Source organism: Nylanderia fulva, unplaced genomic scaffold (genome assembly GCF_048542155.1).
Source record: "Nylanderia fulva isolate GAGA-0341 unplaced genomic scaffold, ASM4854215v1 Scaffold24, whole genome shotgun sequence".
Taxonomy (NCBI): Eukaryota; Metazoa; Arthropoda; class Insecta; order Hymenoptera; family Formicidae; genus Nylanderia; species Nylanderia fulva.
Window position 1 is genome coordinate 862,335 of NW_028190304.1, and position 22,404 is coordinate 884,738.

The 22,404-nt window shown below is 28.3% G+C and overlaps 1 long non-coding RNA gene across 1 annotated transcript in view; it reads right to left on the reverse strand.

Annotated features, from left to right (window-relative positions):
- Positions 1-1,784: 1,784 nt before the first annotated feature.
- LOC114934302 (uncharacterized) overlaps positions 1,785-22,404 on the reverse strand; it is a 75,086-nt gene continuing 54,466 nt past the window's right edge. The window contains exon 4 of the long non-coding RNA XR_003820250.2: positions 1,785-3,562. This is a non-coding gene — a long non-coding RNA (uncharacterized LOC114934302). The remainder of the gene's footprint in view (positions 3,563-22,404) is intronic.

Sequence of the window (22,404 nt, forward strand, 5' to 3'; positions counted from 1 at the left end):
GCGACTAGATTGCATGCTTGTTTGGTACCACCATCTACATTCATTTTAGAGTTACACAGAGTTACGAAACCAAACCATTTTTCGACCGATAAAATATTTGAGAATTTGTTTTGCATATTTATAATTATATAAATCATAAAAATACGATCCGAATGGAATTGATTATATTTTATTAGCTACGTATTATTTTACTATATATTCTAGATATTCTATATATTATATTATAAACAACACGCATATATAGGTATGTATTGGAATATAATTAGGTATACAATTTTTAAAAAATAGTATTTAACAAATTTAAGCTTTCTTGTTTAACGAATAAAAATTGAATTATATACAAATTTTTTTTAATACTAATTATTTGAAAATACTTATTATTTACATACACTATTTTTCTAACTTACTTATATTTATATTTTATGATTAATTATTTTTTTGTAATTATAGTGGCATATATTTTAAGTTATACCAAAATAATTATTTTTAGCTGATTAATCATCATTATCATTTTCAGGTTTATAGAAAATCAAACACTTAAAAGAAGATAAACTATACCCAAACAACATTACATCTGAAAACAAGACACGTCTCTTAAAGATATCTTATTGACGTCTTGAAAACATATTTTAATATGTCTAAACTACATTTTATGATGACTCCTTTAAGAAAACGTCTCATGTCTATTTTAGACGTTTTGTTGTCTGGGTAGACAAGAAAAGATAATTAGTCAAATATTTTCACAAACTTAGTTTTTTTAATCACTGTTTTATATAACATTTTATAAATTTATTCTAATCACTATTTTATCGTAAAAAATATACTACAGATTTTTAGTTATTTAAACTATTGCGTTCACAAATTATTTTATGTACGCGATTATAATTAATTCCACACGATTCGTAAAAATTCGTATTATTTATTTTAAAGCGCAGCAGTTTACCGAAACATCTTTCGCACGATTTATTCATCCAAAATAATCGAATCAATAAAAAATAAGAATTATAAATTATCGATCCGTTACAATATATTTTCAAGTGATAATTATTTCCTTAAATTTTTCTTTAATGATACATTTTTTCATTTGAATATAATCTCGCATCCCAAGTAAAACAATCAATCGAGTAATTAATAATTAATTTTTGATGCGTTAAACATTTCAAAGTCACATTTAATTATATACAATTTTTATAATTTATAATATGTCTCTTGTAATTTATTTAAGAAAGTGTTTTAGGCTGTAAAAATCTTATGGAGAATAACGAGATAAGGTATTAATCGATATGTAATTTCATATAAATGTATAAATGACGTGAGAAGTTATGAAAAATTTATAACTTAAGCAATATTGATTATGCAAAAAATTATCTCTGAAGTTTACGTTATTATATCTTGTATATAGTTGGTCTCACATATATACTTATAGTTATTATACATGTAATCTTATGGTACAAACATTAAAAATAAGATACAATTTTCTATAAAGCATTATATTAAAATGAAATATCTACAAAATAATTGCAATTAAAATAAAAAATATTACACCGATTAAGCGTCAAAAATTTATTAAATTTAAGAATATTTAGTTATATAAGTATTTATATTTAATATATTTAATTATTAGTTAATTAAATACTGATTTAGTTCTTATAATTCGCTCGATAATCTGATCGTTGTTTGTAAGAAAATATACATAATATTTGGCTTTCTGTAATAAGCGTAAGAGTGATCGAGGGTGATGGAATGCGGAAATGCAGGTCCTTCCGGGACCTTTTCATGCCGCATTGACGAAGGACGACTGGAGATGAATGCGAGTGTTTACAAAGGTTATTATGAGTCAGGGTGTTTCATATAGATTCCTGCTGGGCTTCCCTTGTTTACCCCGAAGTACCAGTCGAAGGGTAACGGATGCAATATATTGGCAGTAATACATTAAAACAACTTTAAGTAACAAGGAACAAAAGAAGACATTTCAGTTTGTAAAGTGGTCATCAGCCATTGTTAAGTCTATGTAGGTAGTTTTTTTTTTAGGTGATCTGTGCAATACATTTTTGTAGTTTTGTTTCATTTTTTGTGTAATTTAAAATAATAGAAAGAAAAAACCGTGAGAAAAAAAAATGCGCCGACGATAATGGAAAAACGGTGACCGATAAAGTATAAGAAATCTTGACACGATTCTGAAATTAGATCTATGTTCGAAAATGCTGTGATTTTGAGATAATGCCATTTTTATATTACAATTTTTTGTTATTTTTTATGTTAAAATTTCAAATTGCTTTATTTGTTGTATGTGTTGTACTGTGTTTGTTTATTGCGTGTGTAATATTATATAAGATACTATATATGAAAATGACTTTATTCATTTATGGTAGATATGCAACAATGCAGGCTCTGTCTTCTAAAGAATTCCGAATTCTTTGAAATACTTCCGGAAATTTTACCTGTAATGTTTGTAGAGCCATTCGTTATTTTTTTCCTCAATTTATTGACGTTATTAACTTGCCATAAGAATTTTAAATAGCCTCAAATATGTCGGGTGAACTACAGAAAATTCATTTTAAACATAAAAGTAATAGAGATTATAAGATAGTTATCAAACTAAAGGCATTTCATAAAATACTCCCTATATAAACAGGATGTCGCGAAAAGAGATCAACCTTTAAGATAGATTTCTGAGATTAGTTTTCCTTAGCAAAGGAAAGTCGAGGGAGGTGTCATCATTTTTTACATGTTCTAAATTTTTGCCAACATGTATCTTTATTAATTGTAAGCCTTAAATTAAAATTTGTATTAAAGTAAACTACTTAAAATTAATAAATTAATAAATTCTTCAAATGTGGTTTTGTTAATATTTTATATTTTATTATATTTATATTAAATTCTCTCTCTCTCTTATTGATATTTACGCGTTTATATTTATTTATATATATTTATATTTATTTATATATTTATATAATTTATTTATATACTTTTGTATGTTTATATTATTTTTTTAAATATATAATTTTCAATTACTTATAATTCAAAAATTATCGGTGCCTCGACATTTTCGCCGAGAAAAAATCGTCTCCGAATGATCTCTCAAGAATCTGTCATTAACAATAAGTGATCGCTAATTCTGGGATATCCTGTATACAGTTTCGCTCTTGGATTCGAGAGATGAAAAACTCATTTTCTTATTGTTAATATGCATCAACATACTATTTAAGAGCATTCGCACTCGACATATTCCGGTGGTCGCTATATATTATAGTACGTATTATCAATAAACGGAGTCGGTTGTCCCGTTAAATTCAGCTCTCTCTTTCTCGCAGCGGACGTGCGTCTGGTAATTGCAGCCGGATTGATTACGGCACTATGAGCCGTTTTACGATGTTTGGCGAACATGACATCTCGCGAACCGTCTGGGTTGCGCATGTACGACGGTGACGCGTGGGTGGGTGGAGCTCGTGAACGGGCGTCGCGATGTCGACGTCCGGGCTTCCCGCGAGAGTCTCTCCGAACGGGGTCGATGGGATCGATTAGGATGACAGAAGATTCTCCAGGAAGCGCTGCTCTCCTCCTACGCTGAAAAAAATGATGACTAAATTAATACATTTATATTTAGTTGAATACTGTCAAATGAATCATTTATTTCAAACAAATCAATATTTGTTTGGTTTGAAAAAATTTTCTTACATCAAATCAATATTTTTATAGCAAATAAATATTATTAGTTTCAAATAAATGATTTATTGAAATAAATACTTATAAGAATTAACTGAATTTTTTTCAGTGTACGTATATGTATGTGTTGGGATAAAGAATTTTAATCATATATATGTTTATACAGGGTGTTTCTAAAATGTTTTAAGAGATTTTAAGGGCATTCTAGGGGCCAGAAACAAAGTTCCTAAACATGGGTGTAAAATAAAAATTAGCATCCCCTATATTTCCTTAAAATCAGATCATATATTGTCAAAACCGCGTATTTTCGATTTTTTTCTCTCGACTTTTTGGACCCATATTTATAGGAATTTTTATTCTAATTTTTATTGAATTATTATTTTATTGAATTATTTGCAGATTGAGAAGAAATTTGATTCTCCCTTCAGTAGCATCAGCGTAAATAGGCTCTTGCAAGGTTCATAATTATTTTTAAGATTTATAATTTAAAGTCTTAAAATATTTTTGTGACTCGTTGTTATTCTATTAAAAGCTGCATTTAATAATTTATTATGCACGCGAATAATATTTTAATAATTTAATATATATTTAATTTTATTTCAGTTTAAAAAAATTATTAATTATTTTTTGCCGAGTACATTGATTTAAAAAATGATAAACGCGATATACTTAATTATAATCAACAAAAATAAAACGCATTTATAATCCCTCTTTCTGCTTATAGGTATATTTTATAACAATTAATAAAATTGCTTTCTTTTTTTACACACACTCGTTATTGAAAATAGAAAATAAATAACGCGCTTAAATTATTTTCGGTACAATATTATTCTAAAAACTGCATTAAACCAACAATCACTTATTATGCATACAAATAACATTTTATAATAATATTTCATTTAATTTTATTTTCAGCTTACAAAAGCTATTTATTAATAATTATTTCTGCCGAGCATTAAAAAACTCATTAAAATAATTACGGACGCGTATTATACGACATAATTCGGGATAAAAAAATCCGCATTTGATGTTTCTAGTCTCTTTCTCTCTTTTTCCGCGATGTTTATACGTATGTTTTAACGGTTAATAGAATCGCTTCCATTTTTTTACACACACTCGTTATTGAAAATAGAATACCGAAACGAATTGATTTGCTCCCGATGGAGTTGCTCGTTCGTCGAGGTCCGTCGTCATCGTCGCGTAAAATCTGCGTTCGCTTAATAACGCAAATGTTATTATTATTTTCGTAACGCACTTTTGTACCTGTAATTAATTGGAATATTTTTCAGCCGACCCCGTGCTTCAGAGAGAAAGAGAACGCCCTGCCAATTTACCGGCGCAATTCTCTATATACGTACACATATATGTATATGTACAGGGTGTAACAAAAAAATATGAATGCACCATAAAATTCTCTGGCCAATTTGGAGACGATTGAAAGTGTCGAAGAACAAATAATTTAAAAATTATGAATAATTAAAAAAGAAGGACTTCTTGTAACTCAAACTTTGTGAAGTTAAAATATTAATAAATTTGCAGTTCCTCAGTTAATTTCAGGTACAAGTTGCTTTAATAGAATTTTCATTCGAGGCTTAGTTGCAAAAATTTCTGCTTCTCGCAAATTAAACCTTGTGAAGTTAAAATATTATCAAATCTACAATTTTTCAGTTAATTTCAGCACAATTTACTTCAATAGAATTTTAATTTATGGGTTAATTGCAAAAATTTTTGCTTTTCGCACATTAAATCTTGTAAAGTTAAAATATTAACAAATCTACAATTTTTCAATTAATTTCAGGTTGCAAAAATTTTTGCTTCCCGCAAACTAAACTTTGTGAAGTTAGAATATTAACAAATCTCCAATTCTTCAATTAATTTTAGGTACAGTTTGCTTTAATGGAACTTTAATTTAAGGCTTACGGTTAGAGTTGCAAACATTTTTGATTCTCGCAAACTAAACTTTGTGAAGTTAAAATATTAACAAATCTAAATATTTCAATTAATTTCAAGTACAGTTTATTTTAACAGAATATTAATCGAAGGCTTAGAATTTTAATTTAAGGGTTAGTTGCAAAAATGTTTGCTTTTCGCACATTAAACCTTGTGAAGTTAAAATATTAACAAATCTACAATTTTTCAATTAATTTCAAGTACAGTTTATTTTAACAGAATATTAATCGAAGGCTTAGAATTTTAATTTAAGGGTTAGTTGCAAAAATGTTTGCTTTTCGCACATTAAACCTTGTGAAGTTAAAATATTAACAAATCTACAATTTTTCAATTAATTTCAGGTTGCAAAAATTTTTGCTTCCCGCAAACTAAACTTTGTGAAATTAAAATATTTCAATTAATTTCAAGTACAGTTTATTTTAACATAATTTTAATCGAAGGCATAGATTTTAATTTAAGAGTGAGTTGCAAAAAGGTTTGCTTTTCGCAAATTAAACCTTGTGAAGTTAAAATATTAACAAATCTACAATTTTTCAATTATTCAGGTTGCAAAAATTTTTGCTTCCCGCAAACTAAACTTTGTGAAATTAAAATATTTCAATTAATTTCAAGTACAGTTTATTTTAACAGAATTTTAATCGAAGGCATAGATTTTAATTTAAGAGTTAGTTGCAAAAATGTTTGCTTTTCGCAAATTAAACCTTGTGAAGTTAAAATATTAACAAATCTACAATTTTTCAATTAATTTCAGGTTGCAAAAATTTTTGCTTCCTGCAAACTAAACTTTGTGAAATTAAAATATTTCAATTAATTTCAAGTACAGTTTATTTTAACATAATTTTAATCGAAGGCATAGATTTTAATTTAAGAGTGAGTTGCAAAAAGGTTTGCTTTTCGCAAATTAAACCTTGTGAAGTTAAAATATTAACAAATCTACAATTTTTCAATTATTCAGGTTGCAAAAATTTTTGCTTCCCGCAAACTAAACTTTGTGAAATTAAAATATTTCAATTAATTTCAAGTACAGTTTATTTTAACAGAATTTTAATCGAAGGCATAGATTTTAATTTAAGAGTTAGTTGCAAAAATGTTTGCTTTTCGCAAATTAAACCTTGTGAAGTTAAAATATTAACAAATCTACAATTTTTCAATTATTCAGGTTGCAAAAATTTTTGCTTCCCGCAAACTAAACTTTGTGAAATTAAAATATTTCAATTAATTTTAAGTACAGTTTATTTTAACAGAATTTTAATCGAAGGCTTAGAATTTTAATTTAAGGGTTAGTTGCAAAAATGTTTGCTTTTCGCACATTAAACCTTGTGAAGTTAAAATATTAACAAATCTACAATTTTTCAATTATTCAGGTTGCAAAAATTTTTGCTTCCCGCAAACTAAACTTTGTGAAATTAAAATATTTCAATTAATTTCAAGTACAGTTTATTTTAACAGAATTTTAATCGAAGGCATAGATTTTAATTTAAGAGTTAGTTGCAAAAATGTTTGCTTTTCGCAAATTAAACCTTGTGAATTTAAAATATTAACAAATCTACAATTTTTCAATTATTCAGGTTGCAAAAATTTTTGCTTTCCGCAAACTAAACTTTGTGAAATTAAAATATTTCAATTAATTTCAAGTACAGTTTATTTTAACAGAATTTTAATCGAAGGCTAAGTCGCAAAACTACATGCTGGCAAAAAAAGACGACCTCCCGCGACACTTTCGCCAAGGAAAAAAATGTGCAAATTAACCCAAGAATTTGCTTCATATATACTTTTGTCAGGTACACCCTGTATATACAAATATACGTATATTTGCGTGCATTTGAGATTCGAGATCGGGGCAACACGTGAAAGCACGTGTCTGTGTCTGTGTCTCCCGCGCGTGTTCACCGGTAAACGAGAAGGCAGGGAGAAGAAGGGGGATGAAGGGGAGGGCGCAAGGCACCCCCGGGGGTCGGAGGCCAGGGGTTGAAGCCATTACCGTCACAAAGCTACCACCAGATTGCCGTCGGGGCTCTCGGGCTGCCTCTCTTCGTGTGTCTGTCGCGTTTGCACTCTCTCCTTCTCTCTTCCTCCTCGAGGCCCAGCTTCGTTCGTATTCATGATTTAAATCCAATTGCCTTTTATCTGCTATTCCGGAGTCGCTGATGATGGAATCGCCGAGATCAGAGGCGCCGGCGGCATCCTCGTCTCTCTCTGCCTTTTCCTTCGCGCGTTCTCTATCTTCTTTCCTCGCTTTTGCGCGCTTGTAAGAGAGAGAGAGAGAGAGCCTTCTCTCCTCTCGTTCAACTTCAATGAAGCTTTCAATCTCTTCGCTGTCGCGTGCGCGATGAATCCTGGCGAACTCGGTGTGTCTTCCGACACTTTCGAATTTTAATTCATAAACCTCCAAAATGATGCCACAAGTTGTCTCCGAATTAAAAATAACTGTGAGACGACCCAACTGGCTTAAATTAATTCTTATTATTATTAGTTTGATGCCATATACAAGAAAAGACAACGTTTCGACCTTAGGTTTAGGTCCTTATCAAGTCTAAAATTAACATTAAAAAATACAATAGATGTACATACAAGAATTTCGATTTTTAAGAAAGCAAAGCGCAAACCAAGATTGTAATAACAAATTAAAACGTACCTTACAAATTCTTTAGTGCAATATATACTTAATTTTTTTATTTTACATATTTCAATATAAATACTGTGTCACGTAAACGTTCAGTATGGATGGTAAACTAAGTTAAACAGCTTTGATTATTCTATCATAGATCGGATTCAAATTCTCTGTGTCTTTCTGTAGGTTGATCGTGTTATTGAATTTTTTTATTGTCTCCGAATGTTTAGTCCTTTAAGAAAAAAAAGAACAAAATTATTAGGTTCTCGTTAAATATATTATATATCATTAAATTATAATAATAGAGTTTTAAACCTAATTTTATATATATATATATATATATTAATTAACCTTCCATCAGCAATTTGAGTCTCTTGAGACAGAAGCAGATTTCCATTATTTTCAAATCGCTGTTCAAATTTCGCTTTGTATAAACAATTGAGTTTAATTTTAGACTTTCAAATCTATTGGATATTCTAATAGAGACATTAATAAATAATCCAGAATTTTTTTTTGATTTTTTGAATATAAAAATAATATGAGATGAACTTAAAATCCTTTCAATCCTTTATATTAAAAAATCCAGTGTTTGCTGATAAAGAATTAATATATATATTTAATATTTGGCTTTGAAATCTATTGGATATTATAATAGAGACATGAATAAATAATCCAGAATTTTTTGGGGGATTTTTTGAACATAAAAATAATATGGGATGAACTTAAAATCCTTTCAATCCTTTATATTAAAAAATCCAGTGTTTGCTGATAAAGAATTAATATATATATTTAATATTTGGCTTTGAAATCTATTGGATATTATAATAGAGACATGAATAAATAATCCAGAATTTTTTGGGGGATTTTTTGAACATAAAAATAATATGGGATGAACTTAAAATCCTTTCAATCCTTTATATTAAAAAATCCAGTGTTTGCTGATGAAGAGTTAATATATAAATTATTATATATTTAATATTTGGCTTTAAAATCTATTGGATATATTAAAATAGAAATTTTGACAAATAATAAAAAATAAACAGTTTAAAAATAATATGAGATGAACACTTAAAATACCAAATCCTTTCAATCTTTCATATTAAAAGATTTAGTTTGCTGTGATGGAAAAAATATATAAATTATTATATATAATTTTATAATAAACATATATATTAATATACATATTTGTATATAATATATAAAAATATCATTCATTTAAAATATAGATAAAAATTAATGCCACCTCTCTTTGCTTTTTTTTTCGTGCATAACATTAACATACATTCTTGTTTAGAGCTTGAAACGATTTACATCCTCGATCGGTTCTTATTCTATTGCCACCGACAAAGTGGTTAGTTTCCTGTCAAACAGGAAGCTGTCGGTATTTTTTTCTTCTTTTCTTTTTTTAACGCAACATGCTCCAGAGGTAGCAGTTTTACTCAAGGCCGTATCTAATATTTCTTTTAGAAGTAAAAAAGGATCGCGTGCGTTTTTTGGCACGTGCCATTGAAATGCATCTTTTTAGTTCGATCGTAATATTTTGGGTCGTCCTTCGAGTTTGTAAAAATAGATATTTTTTAGAAAGAATTATCGTTTATAACATCCAGGTATTTTCCAGCAAAAGGGTAACATAATAAAACGATGGAAAAATGTTTTATTATTTCTTTCCTCCATTAGCTCATTTCATACGAAGATCTTCCATCGAATACAAAAATCTACACTTTCCTTTTAGAGAATTAGTCTTACTTAATTAAAGTTCGTTTATGGTAGCACTCGTGACACATTTTTTTTTCTTGTACGAATTCAGATTCTCCCTGTGAAACTTTTCTAGAGAAATTAACCACATCTAGATACGCAGAAGTAAAATAATTCTAAATACAGCTTCAGCCACATTAAAATAGAAATGCCCACAAAATTGAAATAATAAAATTTATGTATATATATAACTTAAAAAATTTTGAATATGTATAACTATGTTATAAAAAATATTGTTCTGATTAAACTTGTGTTTCTTGTATCTTTATAATATTGGCAGGAATTATAAGTATATCATATCTATATTTTTTGAATACCTATTATAATATTAATATCACTCTTGACTTTGTGTTTTTTGTTAGCAAGCTTTGTGGCGAAAAAGTTAATGTAAAATTTTTTCATGTTTTCTAAGAAAAAGTCACAATTACTGCCCAAAGAAAACTCTCTTGCTTGAGAAAAAAAGGTGAGTGACGTCAGTGTCGTAAATTGAGGCGAAATATCGCTCATGAAGCAAAGTAAGATTGTACTAATTGTAAGTATAAAATGCAAGATTTATTTGTTGACCAACAAAATTTATTTGATAAAATGTAAATATAATTATTATATTGATTTTTGTGGAAAAAAATTATGAAATATCTGTCACATATGAAAACGTAAAAATATAATTTGCAATTAAATGTGTATAAAAATTAATATTATGAAAGACTTAGTTTAGTTGCGTAATGATTAATGCTAAATTACTTAATTTTAGTTGCACATTTTAGTAAAACTCTCAAGATGATTAATTTGTTTTAGAAATTCTACATACATTGTTAAATATATTTAAAAGTCATTAATTATTTCTAGAAATTTTAATATACATATTGTTAGAATTATTTTAAAAATTTATTATTTAAATTAAAACTGTAACATTTAAAAATAAAACGATCACGAAATGTTAGCCTTCCAGCTTTCGAAATATTTTCATTGTCAGAGAATTAATTCGATAAAAACGATCTTCTCTATAAAACAGGAACAAAGCCTTTATGACAACTAAGACGAAGGGAGAGTTAAATTATTCGAGTTTTTAGACACGAGAATACGATGTAATAAAATATTTTTCGATAAAAAAGGGAAGGAAAAACGACCATAATTTTTTTCATTTTATTTCGAACAAACAGTTATTTAAAAATGAATTATTAAAAAAAATTACTTAAAGCTACACAATTATAAAATCTTAATTTTTTTCCCAAATTCTAAACACAAAGCAACATTCTTATATATGACGCCACACAAAGAGAGAGTTAGCTTCCCGGTTTTTCAAACAGTATATATTTTCATTACCGAGGGGGTTAAACTCGACAAAGACGAGTCTTACAAAGCACGAACAAAGCCTTTGACGACGAACGAAGAGTTAAATTATTGCAGTCTTCAGAGACGGGAATAACGATGTAATAATAAAATACATTTTTCTAAAAAAGGAAATAAATAAATAAAAAAGGATTTTCATTTTATATATATATATATATATATGGCTACTTCGAACAACTATTATATATATATTTTGAAACCCAACTACAAAACCATTTAAAAAATGGCCGATCTTAAATTTTTCCCCAAATCTTTTTAAACAAAGTCGCACATTTATAAATGACGTCGTATAAAAGTTAGCTTCTCGGATTTACAAACAGTAGGATATATTTTCATTACCGAGGGGGTTAAATTCGACAAAGACGAATTCGTGACAACGAACGGATTGAAAGCACATCGTATTCTGTTAAAGAACCGTAGTGAATCGCGCTGTAAATTTGGCAATATCATCAAACAAAAGATTGAAGAGGGCCTTCAGTCTCAGCTAAGCCACGCGTTGCTGAAAGATATTTTATGGAACGTTTTTGAGATATAATATGTGGCACTTGAAAAACTCAAGGCTACCCTTCCTTTTTTTCCCTTTCGCACAAATTATCTCTTTCAATGTTTTCTTTCTACCCTTCCATCTATTTTATTGCACCGAAAGAATGGCGAAAAAAACGAAAAAAAAAGGTGAAAACTTTCGAAATGGTCAACCGACGTGTTTTATTTGCGAGATATTGTTGTAATTCCACCTTTTTTACTCTTTTTGTTAGTTATTTCCTTCATTAAAATCAGTCATCAAAATAAATATTTTTTGAACCTGAATCTTGAAGGTTTCATGAACAAATAAATAAGTTCCTTATAAATAATTATTCATACATACGCAATATATATTATATATAAAATACATATACATATAGTAAAGATAAAATATATATAAAAATATATGTATATTATATATATGTAAATAATCTTTAAAATACGTCTAAATATTTTATTTTTTTATATAGCACAAATCAATTACAGTTTTATCACTTGATAAGGACCTAAAGATAAATCGAAACGTCGATTGTAATTAACAAATACATCTGCTAGTTTGATCGAGAGACAAGGAGTCCATTAATATCCACATTATGTAAAATTAACAGAAAAATCTCTGTGGACCGTTTGGGACATGTGATATCTGTTTGACAAATTTACCAGAAATTTACAAAATCTGGTGACATTATTTTTGAATTTTGGATGACTTTAAATGACTTTGATGACGGCTCTAGCTATATATATAGAACGCTCTACACATAACTCTAAGGCTCTACACAGCTAGAGCCATCATCAGGGTCATTCAAAATTCGAAAATAATGTCACCAGCTAACAGATTTTGTAAAACCCTACTATTTTTATTTCAAACATTTTTCCAAAAGAATCAATACGAGATTTGACTATTCGGGAGTCCGAATTTTTCATGTTTGACTGATAACTGTCCATTATTGAGCTTTGTGGCTATTACATCTTTTGTTCAGTAGGTCATAAGCTACAACGTATGAAAAAACCAATTGATTATTATTATTATTATTTATTGGGTTCTTTGTCAACTGTGCATATACCGAAACGATCGGCGAGTGACACTACGCAGAAACGCCGCGTGACAGCGTACAACCACTACCCACGCGCATAAAACTTTTTTAATGCGCTCGAGAAGGGCTGCTCCTCCCATTTCGACCCACCAGGGAGGTCCATGCAAATATGCCGTGTCCGACTTGCAGGGAAACATATATTTCATGGGATATTTATCACGCCGAACACACACGTCAGCTGATCTGCCGGTCAGTCGTAAGGATCGGAGTAAAGTGAAAAGTAAAGCTCGACAAGGGAGAGAAAAACTATTATTATATATTCAGTCCGTAATTGTTAATTTTATGGGGAAATTCCTGCGAATAGGTATCACAGTTTCCTTGAAATAATTCGTTCACGTATTTAATAGTTATTAAAGTTTGTAATATGCATAATTTTAATATAAGACTATAAGAAATATAAGAATTTTTAAATTTGCAAAATTCAATTAACTGTAAAACATTTTTTATATATTATTTTATTTAACTACTTTATATTAATTTATTTTATTAATTTTCAAATAATGAATAAAATTAATAAAATTTAATTGAGGGTCTCTTAGATAATAAAGTCGCAGAGAAACACAATTGTCGCGATAATTTAACATTTCCAATTAATACATAAGCCTTTGATGTTAAATATTTCGTCTGACCATTGCATATAAACGCGATATAATTTTGATATAATATTTATATAATATATTTCAACTATTATTTTAATACATTTTGAATAATATAATTGAAAAAAATATCTCTCTTTAAATCTATATATTAATATATTTTATATTCGTAGCATAAATTTTCGTCTTTTGGTTAATAAAGACTATCACTGTGTAACACAATCTTTTTCATCCGATTAAAAATAAAACGTAACGTAATTGTTTATTAAAATGCGCGCTCACTGCGCGAGAATCTTATTATCGATCGTTGAATGACAGGAAGCAGATGACTGCGTAGAAGTGTCATCGCGTATGGCAGCCGCCAACTGCCTTATAAACCTTTTAACACTGCCATGCAATAGCCCTGGCTCTTTATCGACCTTTTGCCAGTTCCAAGTGCTATGCAATCTATAGCTACTGTTAATTTTTTTTTCAAGACGATTAGATTTTATTCAGGCGAAATGTATGGGTCGACTTGTATTTTAGACTTGCGTAATATAGAACCTTTGATACGAAGAACAAATTATATAATTTAAATTTATAAAATGCAATTTTTATATTATATTTATATTATATTATATGTATATATTTTGTTTTATATTAGCGTTTCTCATTAAGAGTAATAAATACATATTATGTATCTTTCTCACAGTTTCAATTATCGATATAGATATATTTTTCGATATCGATATAGAATATACAATTTTTAATTATAATTTTAATTATAATAATTTTATAGAACACATAGCATTTTTAATAAAAAAAAAATAATTTAATGCATGGAAAAAAAACCAGTATAATCATGTGATTTCACACGAATAATGTTTTCAGTGTGCAAAAATAGAAAACATGCAAGAAATGATGATCTTCCTCGACATTCGCTGAGAAAAAACCGTTTCTACATTAGTCACAGAATTTGATGGTGTGTTCCACATGTTTTTTTTCCAGTTACATCCTGTATATTATACATCCTTTTCGCGAGAGTTTTGACAGATTGTCGACAGATTTTTCGTATTATATACATAATTTAAAATTATAAAGTATTATGATTTTTACGTAATAATTATTTACTACGCATCGAAGATTAAAGAATAATGAGAATCAACGTTATTCCATTTCGCCCCTTTTTACGTCCATTATTTATTTAGCAGGCCGCACAAAATGCACGACCGGCTCTTTGGACGCGAGACATATCCAATATCCATATCGAATTTTGATGCAATTTAACGATAATAGAAATGCGATTACGTGCGCATGGGTTATTGCGTTAATCGCACGACGCGATGACTCTTTATGCGAGATATTGCGTTTCATGTATATCATATTCTCTCTAAATACAATTATCTCGCGGAAGTAAATGAAGCCCTGAAACACGGAGCAATGTGTCATTGAACGCGCTTCTGAATTTCACTCTTTACTTTCTTGAATCATCGCGATAAGTATAACTAAAGTGGAGAGAGGACAGAAACAGTAATTAACGGGGAGACGAAATTAGCCAGATTAATTAAATTTTTTTTTTAGAAATTAAAAGGATTATGACTTCAAGATATAAAAATGATATACAAAAAAAAATAAATGTATTTTTTGAGAGTAAATCAAAATCACTAATTTCTCGCTTTTTAATTCAATGCAGCTGATGCAATATAATAACAAGATAAAATTGCACAGTTGAAAAATTTGTGTTAACAACAACAAATATCACATATTCCAAACGATCCATCGAAATTTTTGTGTCAATTTAACATAATGCGAATATGTGTTAAATGGTGACTGTGTTAATATTTTAACATAAAATAAATGCAAACTTAAAATAAATTTTGTATAAAATTAACATAGTTCTAATATTATAAAAATTAATTTAAAAAATATTAATTTTACATTTTATCATCTCAACTTAAATTATAAAATCATCAGTTTCGTAAATTTTGACAGATCTTTTTAATAAAATAATACAAAACATATTTATTGTGCAACATTAAAAATAGATGCACATTGTGTTATTTTTACATTTTTTTCAGTTGTTTTAATAATTTGAGTTCAATTAACACATAAATGTGTGTTAAATATTTAACAGAAAAATTTGACAGTTCAACAATGACAGTTCCACTAACGTCATATCGGATTATGTCTTCAAATATAAAAATAATGGCATATAAAAAAAATTGATTTATTCTGATGTATTCTTCGAGAAAAATATTTAAAAAAGTTAAAATATAAAAAAATTAAAAATTTCTTAATTTCTCGCTTTTTAACCGGAAATGCCGAGGCTCTTTGTCCCATAACTCCACACGAGAAATACATATGTCATCGCGCATGAAAGATTTGCGAAAGAGACGTCCACTCGAGCAGTGCAAGTATACTGGGTGTCCCATTTTAATGTCCCACCCCAAATAAATTTATTTTTAATTGTAGAAAAAAATATTTCAGATAAAAGTTGTATGGTTTCGAGGAGGATATAAGGTGGTGCCATTAGTTTGACCTTGAATAGTTGCTTGAGGGTCATGTGAAGATCCATCTTTAATTTCTCAAATAAAACCACCTACTTTTCATTACATATTCTTGTAGCTGACATCGAGAGCTTTCCAAAACACTATAATGAAACATTTTTGTCTCAAGTACTTTTTTAATTATGAGACAAGATCTCCTCACCTCAAGATCCTTTACGTGACCTTCAAGCAACTATTGAAGGTCAAACTAATGGCACCACCTTATGTCCTCCTCGAAACCATACAACTTTTGTCTGAAATATTTTTTTCTACAATCAAAAATAAAAAACTTATTTGGGGTGGAACATTAAAATGAGACACCCTGTATACTATCGATTGCTTTAACACGCCTTAGGAAAATAAAGGCTCGTCGGGCGCGTGTTTCATCTTTTCGGAAGGTTTGCATAGAAGCGGAGGCTTCTTAGAAACCGATTTCCCGACACATTGGTGCGCCAATATATCAAAGTAAGTATAGAAGCACGCGATTGCCGGTTCTTCGTGTCGGCTCTTTGCACAGTGATAAGATTTCTCCTCGATAGCGTAAACGAGAATTGTGATCATAAATGCGAAAGCCTTCCCCTCCCCTGCTACCTTAAAAAGTCTTTGTCGGTCGAAAAGTCGAGTACTCGACAGATGATGCGTTCGAGATATTGAAAGATTGCGCATTTTCCTTCTTTCTTCTTTTACAGATTATATATATAATTTCATTAACTGCAGATTTATTTATTAAATACTAAGATATTATAAGGAAAAATATATTAAAACATTTTTTGTTATTAAATAATATACTATAATATAAAGATTATAAAAACAGATATATAATCTTTTTTTTTTAATATTTTTCTTCTTTGCTTCTTTCTTCTTTTGTAGATTAAGATTCCATTTTTCTCATAGGATTTCATTATGAGATTTGTGTGTGTGTGAATCAAAGAATCTATATATATGTATTATACAGAATACATAAAAAATTAACTAAAAAATTACAAAGAAAGAAAAAAAATAAAGATTATATATTATATGTACATATATATATTTTTTATATCTCAAAAATATAATTTAAATATATATTTGTTGCCAGAAATAAGCTTTTATATAAGGCGATGTTATGAAATCTTGTCTTTCATAAGAATCATGAAGTAAACTAATAGATAGAGATAAATATCTAAGATAACTTGATCATTAATTAAAGTTTGACAAATCAATTTGTTAATTTAAACTGTACCTATATTATCTAATCTCGTGCATGCTCAATTTGTCAGTCGTATTTAAAACTGATGTGTAATTTACACCAACAGTGTATATAATCGAATTTATCCTGTACGTCCATTGAAAAAAAGTACCTATAATAATTTATATCTAGCGGCATGATGTATCGCTTTGACATTTCGCACAGGACTGTAACGAGAAATATTCTCGAAGCGAAATATCGACATTATTCTTTTCCTTAATTAAAATTTTTAAATAAAATACATTTTTAAATTATAAAATAAATAAATTTAAAATAAAATTTAAACATATCATAATAAAAAAAATATTAATCAAGCAGCATAAAAGTAATGCAAAAATATTATTTCTCAGATACAGATTTATGTTATAATTTTCTTTGAGAAAAGGAAACATATATTTGGAAAATATATATTAAATAATATTGTGATTTAATCCTATTCCGGATATACTTAACTTTTCAATTTTTCTCTCCCATATTAATTTTCAACACTCATTATCTCTTTCAGAAAAATTATACTAATGTTTTCAGAATTGTATTTTTTTAATAAAAATATTTTATATTTAGAAAATACATATATCGAACAATTTTATTCTAGATATACTTCATTTTTAAAATGTTCCTTCCCGTATAACATTATAATATTTCGACAGAAAATTCTTTGAATTTTTTTCATAAAAAAATCAAAGTTGATATGCATTATTTTTTTATTTTTTATTTTTTTTATATTTTATTTTATTTTTTTTAATTATTTTTATATTTTATTTTTTGTCTTGATAATTCGCGAAGAAAAAGCACCTTGTTCGTGATGACGGTCCTGCTCCGAGGAAGTCGCGCATTGTGTACATACACTTTTCGCAAAGTGTGCGTACGTACACACACACACACGCGTGCGTGCGCGCGGCCACGCGAGCATAAAACAGCTTTGCGATAGCGGCGCCTTTGATGTTGCGCTCTCGCGCCCCCGACTGTTTCCTCTGCCGTAAAATTCTGAAAACGCGCTGACGCTACGAGATGATCCGCCTTTGACGAGCGAGATTGCTAATTTCCTCGATCGCGCTAAGCAGAGCGCGCGCCATTTACAAAGTATAGATTTATGAATAATGTAAAAATTCTGATAAATTCGGAGAGAGACGTATTTTGCGTAGAAAGATATAAATAAATCGCAAGAAAAACAAATATGCACAGAATATTTCATTTTAAGTGATTTTATGTGACCGTCGTTTTATCTTGATAATATAACGTTTTCAGAAAAATATTCCATATAAAAAGTTGTAGGATTTGAAGGGAGACATAGATCAATTTAATTTTTTTTTAATGGAATTAAGCAGTGTTGTGTTTAAATAATTTTAAAATTAATTAGAAAAAGATGAGATAAAAATATGTAAATAAGATGAAGATAATTTTGTTTTAAATATATCTAGAATATCTATATATCAATCATCAAAAGAAAATCAATATATTATATAAAAAAAATTAAGGTAGTTCTAATTTAAAAAAAAAAAACTAAATTGACTTTTAAATGATCTGAGAAACGCACCATTGAAAATAACTTTGTCAAAATATTATGCCTGCCTCGAAATCTTACAACTTTCATATCGAACATATTTCTGACGAAAATGTTTTTATTATCAACTGTCAATTGCTTAAAATAAATAGAGAATCAATAATTGCGACCAATGCTAACTAATTATTAATTCTCGTAATATTTGGACTAGCGATTATATATATAGAAAGAATCTTATCATTAATTTGTGTGTGTGTATAATAAATATTTATCTGAGAAATTTTATTTAATGTTTCAATATGTGTGTGATAATTATTATACTTTAAAGACATCCGACCATTAAAATAGAATGATTATCGATTAATAAACAGTAGCATTAGAGTAGAACGCTGAATGCAAAAGTAAAAGATAACCAGCTGATAAGAGAGTTACATGATATCGATACTCGATTTAATAGAGTGGGTGGAACCGAATGAAAGGGAACCGAATATACCGAGGCTGCCGTATCGAGGAAGATATAACTTTGATATCGCCGATCGAAAACAATATACATATATACATCTGTGCTGTCGGCGAAGGAAATGTCAAAAAGATAAGTTTTATTATATTTTGCCGATTGCGCACATTATCGCGTCATCACAAATCCGTCTCTGCGCAGTACGTATTTACGTAATATGTACAGAGAGATCCTTAGAGAAATGCCGTCACTTCCGATTCAAATATTTTCGACCAAAATCACGTTAAAAATTTACCTTTCAAAAAAAGCATACGTCCTATAAAAAAGTGTTACACAAAAAATAATGTTTCTAACTTATTATAAAAAAGTACTGTAAAAAATGGCATTTTAACTTTATACTATAATAGTATAATAATTAGAATTCTAGAAAAATAGATATAAAAAAATCGGTCGAAAACGTATATTGTAAAATATTAAAAAAAAAAAAAACAAATAATAATTTATATTAATTAAATTCGGTTCAAACGCTAGATCTAGATATTTATGCATCATGATTTTTTATGAAAGGAGTCGGCAATATTATCATCAAACAAAAGATGAAAAAAAAATCACGTTAACTTTATATTTTATCTTAATAAGACAGCTGTCAAACTATTCATTATAAAGTGCCGATTCATTTCAGAACCAACCAGTCATGATGTGTAAAGGTCTAAACACAGATGCTCAAACTCTAAAATGTTTGAACAGGAAGGGAAGGCATTTTTGATATCTTCTGTATATAATATATTTTATCGAATGAGGTGGAAAGAAAGTTTTGCACCGATTAAATTATTTCTTCACTCTCTAAAATATAATAAAATTAATATAATAACTTTAGTATATATAGGTACTTTATATATAAATTGTTTATTATATCGATATATAATAAAATCTTTTTATATAGAAAATATACTAAAATTATTACATCGATTTTAATATATTATATTGATTATAATCGATTTTATAATAAAATCTGTATATAAAATATTCCAAAATTTAAACATATAAAATCTAAATTATATACGATTAAAAGAAAAATCAGTAATTATTTACATTATAAAGAGAGAGAAATTAACACTTCTTCGTACAAAAAAATATATATATAATATAATTAAGATAAAAATAGTAAAGTGAGATAAAAAGGTATTTATGTATTTAATTAAGAATTTTCGATGTATTTATATTGGTGTTTAATTTGACGTAAACTGTTCAGTAGTTTAAAAGAAGGGTCAGCAGTATTTCTCTGTTAAGTTTGTACACATCTCCACCGTGATCTCGCATATCGGTCAACACGTGACAGTTAAGTACGTCACATCTTACGATACAGATATTATCTCACAGAACGAAGCGCATATGACACCTTGGGTTTTGAGAGTGGCTTTCAGAAGCGATGGGCGTCTGTTCGGCCACTGAGACTAAGCAGACGATATCGCCTGTATACGAGATTTGAAACCTCAATGAAAAGAATATATATATAGGCTACGTGTGTGTTTGAAGGGGCGAGCGAGGAGCTGTCGTTCTTAATTTTGCAAAATTTTTATAGGAATATTATCAATGTGATAGATTTTATCGGGTCTTTGATAAATGTCAAAATGCTCAGCAGACTCAATGAAAAAATTCCCGGACTTTTTCAGATTTTCCAAGATCAGAAATTTATTTTTTTCCCTGACTTTTTAGTATTATTTTTTCCAAATATATAATTTGCATATATCTATATAATAAATCAATTAAATGTTCGATCATAAAATCCTTGAGATATTTTTGTCGACAGTGAAAAGGTTCGGAAGTTAAAAGAAAAATTTAAATCAATTATACAATCTGCATTATATTTTATATTACAGGAGTATAATATTAAAACGCATTTTTTTTTAATTTTAGGAATTTATTTCAACTACAGAAAAAACGCACGAGAGAAGTAAAAAGAAGGTTCCAAGGGTTTAAAATGATCTTTTCCTATTCCAACTCTTTTCTTTCTCTTTTAAAAATATCTAAAAGAAATGAAAAAAGAATTAAATTCTCTCTTTTATAAATTCATATATTTCTTTTCTTATATTAATATTCTTTAAGTTATAATCGAATACATATCTTATCATTTTAATTATATTATTACTTTATTAAATATAAGATTTTTAATTTTAATATTAAAGGGATAATAATAAAAATTAATTTTATAAAATATAATTTTTATTTTGATACACAGAGTGCTAATATATATAATTTCTTGTCGTTAATTTTGTAGAAAATTGAACAATACCGTTTTATAGAATTTTTTTCAATTAAAATTGCATTGTTTTGCATGCAGTGCAGAAAATAATTTAAAATTATAGATGCAGAAAGTAAGCTCGGGACATGGAGAAAGTTGAAAACGCGAATCAAATTGACGTTTGACATTTTCGAGAAACAATGTACTTAAACCTAGACAATCGATTTTGCATGGAAAATTGAAGTTTTCTCGCAATAATTGTGGCATTGAAACACAAATCGATATTTTTAGTACCAGTGTTCTTTCCGCTTCTGTACTAGAATTTTTTTATTCGTTAGCCTTCTTTTGGCACGCGCCAGCTTTCAAAATTCATTGTACGTGTGTCTATACCGGAAATCTATACATATAATAAGTGTAACGCTCTCTGTAGGTTTCCAATTATTGACCTGAACGCTTTAAATAGTAAATTATTCTTTCAACAAAAAGAAAAAGCATTTCCCCAATTGCTGTAGTAATGCGTGAAATTCGAAATTTCTCTTGTAGGACATCTATTGAAAGTATTATTCCGTCCGAATCGTTGTTTTACGAACACATTTTGAATATTCTCGCAAAAAAGGAAATATTCTGCCGATTATTATTTTATGAATTACGCTTATGAAATTTTTATACACTGAAAGAAAAATTTTGTTGGATTAACAAAAATTCTGTTCGAAAATGGACGAAACGGAATTACTGGTTGAATCTACCAGAATTCCTTTTAATGCAACAAGCATCTTGTTTGTACAACAAATCAGTTTGTTGGTGCAAACGAGATATTTGTTGTATTAAAAGAAATTCTGGTAGATTCAACCAGTAATTCCGTTTCGTCCATTTTCGAACAGAATTTTTGTTAATCCAACAAAAT